At 33.0% G+C, this 6,931-nt stretch overlaps 1 long non-coding RNA gene across 1 annotated transcript; it reads right to left on the bottom strand.

The window, feature by feature from the left end:
- Window positions 1–861: 861 nt before the first annotated feature.
- Window positions 862–6,597, bottom strand: LOC118747898. The gene is made up of 3 exons (XR_004993994.1): window positions 6,278–6,597; window positions 6,032–6,188; window positions 862–1,163 (listed from the first exon to the last, which is right to left on the bottom strand). It is a non-coding gene; the product is annotated as an uncharacterized LOC118747898 (long non-coding RNA).
- Between the last annotated feature and the right edge of the window lie 334 nt (window positions 6,598–6,931).

Here is a 6,931-nt window from a genome sequence, read left to right as displayed (position 1 = left end):
CGACTGAGATATTACATATGTTTTCCCAAATACGAGTAAAATGTTATAGTAATTTTCTTAATTTTTTGTATTCTAAAATCTTTGTATTACTTAATTGTTTTCTGGTTAATTTTATTTGTTTAATGCTTCCCTTTATTCCTATTGAAATGAAACGAGTATTATAAGTGTGAAAGTTTGTGATTGAGTGTGTGAGTATTCTTGTTGCTCTTTCACGCTAAAACGGCTGGGCGTATTTCAAAAATTGGCTATCACACAACTTAAAATATAGGATATTTTTTGAGAGAGTTGTCATGCATGTTGTTGCAATGTGAGTGTAAATCGAAAGTGATACTAAAACGATTTAATTAAATATGATTCTGAAAATTGTTGCCAACTGTTTGGAAATTTTTATCATATTAGTTAAATATTTCAATACAAGGAGAAATTGATACAGTTAAAACGCAAGTTTTTTAAAGAAATTTTAAAATAAAATTTTTTTTATATAATTTTACTTCGTACAATATAAAAAAGTACAGTATTTGTATCTACGACTTTAAAACGAAACATTCGCAAAACAAAAACGATCGTTATAATATATTCACTTCTTTTACAGAGGAGAACAAACGAAATCAAAGAAATAACGCCATTCGTGTCTATCAAAAACTACCAAAATGGGTCGTATGAGTAATACAGATATGTAAATATGTATTTTATAGGCTGTACACCCCATAACCGAATTAGGCACAAATTCATTACAGAATGCATTAAAATCAATATTGCATACACTTACCATTTTGCGAATTCTGCTGCCAGTGATAGTTTGTGGTATAACTGCAGCTGCCGATTAAATTAATTATTTACAAATTTCAATTCAGTTGTTACGTTTTGCTACGCTGTGATTTGTATGTATTTCATTACATTTCATGATAATGCTTATTCGAAATTCTTATTGACCAGCGTTCACACAAATAATCACTCTTCCGATATGTGTCCATTATTTCTATTTCTAACAGTAATTTTAAAAATTTCACTTTTAACAACAATCAACAGTATTTAGTATATCTTCATATTCCACAACAATATTTTTATTCATTATTTTTAGTATCTTAAAATCTTTAATAGGTCATTTATTTCTGCTATACACTAAAGTACTCAGCTATTTTTTTAAGTTTTTCACTTCTTAGCTGCAATAAAAGAAAACAGAAAACATTTAAACAAACTTTGAAGAGCACATTCCCACCTTGAAAAGTTTCAACGCACATCACCTTTAAGACTCACTCTCATCGCCTCCACTTAAACACAAAACTTGAGCGTGCATATGTATGTATGTATATCCATACTCAACTGAATACATGCCATTGTTTAATCCAACGAATGTCCGCACACGCCCACCTGCCAAGCCTGGCAAATCGCGGTGCACAACTTAGACTCGCATAAAAAATTCAATCACTCAAAGGCACTTTAAGGCTAAGCGAAAAATATTTCATACCTTTTTGATGCTGCAAAGAAAAAACGAAAAAAAAACAAAAAAAAAATATTGGCAGAGAAACCCAAAGCAGAAATTTTGCGCGTGACTACCTAAGAATGCCTTACGGCGAAGAAGGGATTTCAAACACTAAGCTTTCCCCACACTTAATCACGCCCTACCCCCGTCGCTTGCGTCGCTTGTTTTCCTTGCCAGTTATTCTCTTTTCGTCTAACTTCGCTTATTACTTATGCCTTTTCAGGTGAATTCACTACTAAAATGTGGATGGCTTTCCGAAAAATCCGGCGAACTGATCTGATGGCGCGGCTGGTGGTTGGTGCTGGTGCTGATGGGGGATGCCTATACACCCGTCTGTCACCTTAAATGTGCGCATGAATGATTGAGCAGACGAGCGGCGAGCTGCGAGTGGTCAGCCGTTATGTACACAAAATCTACAACAAATATACATATAAGCGTTTAGAGGCATAAGTTGCTAAGCTGCTCTTCGCTAAGTGCATTTTGTGGTAGAATTAAAAAACCGTGTTCAAAGAGGCGAAGAGGCAAAGTAAAAAATATAAAAAATGATGGCATTTGAAAATGTTTAAAGCGAACACGTTCTAAAGCTGCGAGTTCGGTGAAATAAGATAATTCTGAAAAAGTTACACAAATAAGCGCTTAGATAAACTATGCAACCTTTATGGAATTGCTTTAATGCGTACGTTGGAAATGGTGGAAATGAAGCTATCGTTTGAAGGCATGAATAAAGCTGTTTTTATGCTCTTCAAGGCTACTAGACTGTACGCATTTTATAAGCAAGAAAGCAATTTAATATTTTTTTTTTTGCATTTTCCATAACAAAAAACTTTTTCATATTTAAATAATTTCTCATTTAAAGTTCCTACTAAATATACTTAAGCTTTATCATTGCCACCTGAGCATGCTAAGAACGAGGTCAAGTTCAGAAAATATATTTCAAGGACATTAGTAAATTAGTAAACGGAGGAGTGCATTTGAATGGCAAGCATGTATGTATGTATGTATGTTTGTTCATACACTTTGCACTGTCTTAGTCGTGTGATGTGCATATGTGTGCACTGAAGCGCATAACTAACTTGTTAGTTGCTCATATTTATATAAGTAATCGGACACACAGAGGTGCTCTTGAATGCATGAAAGCAGATACTTAGCATGTGAGCAAGCAATAAAAAGAAATATATGAAATTTAGCACCCAAAATTCAGCCAAAATTCAAAACAGACAAAATATTTAATTATAAAGCACTAAATCAAGAGCATATGGAATAAAATACATACATATATATATATATATATGTATTTAAGGTAATGTGGACCAACAAAAATCGCACAACTGCCATATCGCGACTTGACATTTTACTCCAACACTCATACGCCGTGTGTGCCCGCTTCCCTACCAGCTGTGCTGTGCAATGTACAGTTTATTCTTGAAAAGTTTCGGAGAAGTGAATTTATCGAAAACCCATTAGAGGAATTTTTTGTAGAACCTTTAATTCTTTGTAAAAATTTGTATCAGTTTACTTGTTTCAGAGAAAAAAATTGTGTGAAATGTAACATGGATTTCGGCACGGTTGAGTTTGAAAATTTTGAGTCTTTTTATAGGACTTTTTTTTAGGGCAAAAACTAAAAATTTATGAGGCGGCAGCAAAAAAACGAACTTGGAAAATAACCGAAACCATACAAATATAAACAGCAAAGAGACATTTTAGCATTATTTGGCTACTTCGTATGCGCTTATTTCATTTTTTATTTTTTTTTTCAAAGTGTAGCTCTTTGTCTTACAAAAACCATATATCTCAAAATTTCAAGCCTTGTACAAAAATTAAAAAAATTCGATACAAATCATAATTTCAAACTTTTAAAAAAAATTAGGAAAATTCGATAAAAATTTCATCAGAAATTTAAACTTTTTAATTAGATGTCTTAGGAACATTCTGAGTATGGAATTTGGTAGCCCATTAAATTTTAGTAAAATAAAGTGCAAGTTTGAAGTAGCTAGGACTTTGTGTTGATTTTTGGCAATTTTTTTATTTTATTTTTTATTTTTTTTTGTGGAAGATGTTGTTCATTTTCACCATACAAAAGTTCAGTTCTTCAGAAAAATTTTTTTTATTAAAAAAGGATTTTTAACAAAAGAAAAACTATCACCCCAATGAATTTAAGTAAAAGGTCTGCGAAGCAATTGCTTAGTTTTTATTCATACGGCGCAATAAGTGCAATTTTTAATGTAATTTTCAAGAACTTTTCAAATACATTTTTATGACATCATTGAAAAGACATTTTCTACCATTTTTCGTATCCCTAAAAAGTAAGCTTATTCACGTATTATGATTTTTGGTGAAACATTTTTTTTTTTATCATTGCCTAAATGAGTTAATTTTTTTTCAAAAATTTAAATTGTATAAAAAATTTACGAGTAAATCAAATGCGTATAAAACTTGCATTGTGATGTTGTATTAAATTACGTCACAAACTGAATTATTTTGAAGATGATGTCAAAATTTTTGAAAAACAAATTGCAAAAATCTTTTACGTTTATGCTTTTACTTTTTTGTGACTACATATATATTATCATGGTCATTCTTCATAAAAAATGTGATTTTAACGTGTACGGTACAGAAGGCTGCTCAATTCACGAATGATGCTGAGTTGCGCCGAGATTTGTCGAATTTCAAAATTTGCTCGGCGAAGGAAAATCGATGGAGGCATCATGAAAAAGCTGGTAATATGTAGTAAAAATTGGCCTACAGGTTTCAAATTTGGAACACAAGCTTCTTTAGTGATTATTAGTATAAGGTGTTAATATAAACAAAACACTTCCCATATAACGGTATTTTTTGAAAACTCTAACAAATTTGGAAAGCTCTAGCAAAGAAACAAAAGGTGACAGAACCTTCCACTTAAGCTCAAATTAAAGCTAATACACTCGACTACTGTTCCTGCAAATAAGATCACTGCATCTTGATATAAAGGTCACTTATAGTCATTTATTGGACAGAAAAAACTTAATTTAACAAAATTTTTTCCAATATTTTTTTTATGGTTCACTAAATTTTAGAGCTATTTTTGATAGAGTTTTTTGTGCTGATTACGAATCCGTAAGTATAAATTTTCCATCTGATCCAGATTGACCCAAAGGTCACTTATAACCATTTATTGAACAGAAAAAAACTTATTCAAAACCATCGCAGAATTTTCCAGCTCAGAGAAGGAAGCAAAAGAGCAGTGTATAAGCACAAGAAAAATTACCTGCTGGCAACACACAAAGAGTTTTCGCGTATTGGGACATATGTGTGTCACTGTTGATGGTTTTAGATATCAAGTAGTGAAGTAGTTTGGGTACTTAAGGCCTAGCACTTTTACCACCAATAATTATAAAAAAGGGGCCAAATGCAGACGGACCTGCTAACACTTTGTATAAACAACTGACAGAATTTCGTAAAAGCCGAAGTGTTTCAATTCTCTCCAAAAAGTCAATGTATATTAAGCGCCAAATAAGAAGAAGAAGATATAATGTGATAAATTTAGCACTTTAGTCAAAAGCTTTTTAGGCCTCTGAACTGTAATGAAATGAGGGCAAAGTTTTTTTTTAACGATGATATTATTTACGTACTTTATAGAATTTTAAACAGTTCGTAAAAATTATTCGTGATCCCTGCAAATTTAATTGCAAGTTTTGTAAGGTATGTTTAATATACGAAATAGCATTTTGCTAATGAGACGACTATGTACAAGTGTAATTAAAATTCGATTCGAACAAAAAAATAAAAAGAAACGTTAGTGACCAGAATTGAAAAGCTTATTAACGTCGAATGTTGAAGTCGCGTAGCAATACTGGAACTTTAAAGTCGTGTACCAAAAACATTTTGCCCGTCCTAATCTTAAGAAATTTGGTTTTTCTTGGAAGAAAATTTCAACATTTTGAAACGCTGAAGAATGGTTGCCATTCAGCACTATAACTTACATCCAGTTCCTAAAAATTGCGAATAGTTTAAGAAAACACAGAAAAAAACAAAAAAATCGTCAAAGTAAAAACCAAAGAATTTGGAAAAAAAACTCGTGACAATAACTCGGAAGCTTTACATTTCTTATCATTTTTGCGTGAAATTTGCATGCCTTGTTTGAAGACATTTTTTTAAGGAGTATCGAAAGATCAGATAAAGAAATTTCTTTTATTCGTACACGGTAATTTTTTATTCTCTGCTTTAACACAGCGGAAGACTGTTAAAGGCTTTGATTAGCCACCAAATATCGAAACTTGCAACTAATTTTCATATACCTACAATTTATTACTTATTGAAAAAGAGAACGTAATTCGTATCGCTGTTTCGAATAAATCAATGTTATTTCAAAATATTCTACAATAAAATTGTTCTGTTTTTAGCAAAAAAGCAAATACTTAAATTGTTTTTTTTTACAATTTTCTGTACCTAAAAAAAATTATTCAGGTGAAAACAATTCTTAAATGTACTCATCATTTTTATCCAGGATATTTTTCCATCAACTCTTTCTTCTCTTTTTCTCATATCCTAGCCAATAACTTATACTTTTACCTTAGTTCACGAGAAACCTTATAAGCATTGCTCACTGTTTTTACAAACGTATGTATGTATGTATATACGCAACTTTATTTCACTGTTTCTTCAACTTAATTTCAATAGCTGTAGGCGGTTTATTATCGTTCATTATCTCACAACACTTAGTCACTCGCTAATAAAAGAATATATATGGATAGACATTAAAAAGCACTCCTTCGGGCAAGCCTTTCGCTTACCTACACACCTTTAAGTCATACACACCCACACATTGCACCAACACTAACAAAACTTTCAAAGAAGTACAATTTTATATCTGAACATGTATTGTATATATATATATATATATGTCCCGTTAATCGCATATCACCAACACCTGTCGCCCGTCATTGGCAGCACACCAATACAGTCACACTACACTAACAGGTACACTGCACAGAATATTGGCTCACATATAAAGTGTTGTTGCTGCTGCTACACTGCCTGGCACAGTCCAGTTCAGTTCAGTTCAGCTTAGTTTGCCTCCACTGTTCGCTGCGTTGGTTGAGTTCACTTTCCGCGTTCAGCGACTTATCCTCGCAACGGCTCGACTCGAACTGTGCAAATGAATTTGAAATGTTGGCTCAGGTTGAAAGGCTCTCACCAGTCGCCTTGACAGGCTACCGCTGTCGCTGTCGCTGTCGCTGTCGCTGCCACTGCCGCTGCCTCGGTCGCTGCCACCGTTAACCACTTGTCGTACTTGCTCCTGTTTTCTATGAATTTGCTGTTCCTTTTCCCAAACAAAAAAAACGCTCATTCAGTGCTCAACGCATTCGGCTCGGGTTTAGGCTTGTTCGTGCATTCGTCTTACATTGAAATTCCTGTTGCTCCTGATTTACTCCATTTGCTGTGGATCCTCGTTCCACTCCCTATTTCCTC

This window comes from Rhagoletis pomonella, unplaced genomic scaffold, assembly GCF_013731165.1.
Source record: "Rhagoletis pomonella isolate Grant_MI unplaced genomic scaffold, Rhpom_1.0 Rhpom_scaffold_00012, whole genome shotgun sequence".
NCBI lineage: Eukaryota > Metazoa > Arthropoda > Insecta > Diptera > Tephritidae > Rhagoletis > Rhagoletis pomonella.
Note: the sequence above shows the minus strand (reverse complement) of the source record. Positions and strands in the feature narration are given on the sequence as shown.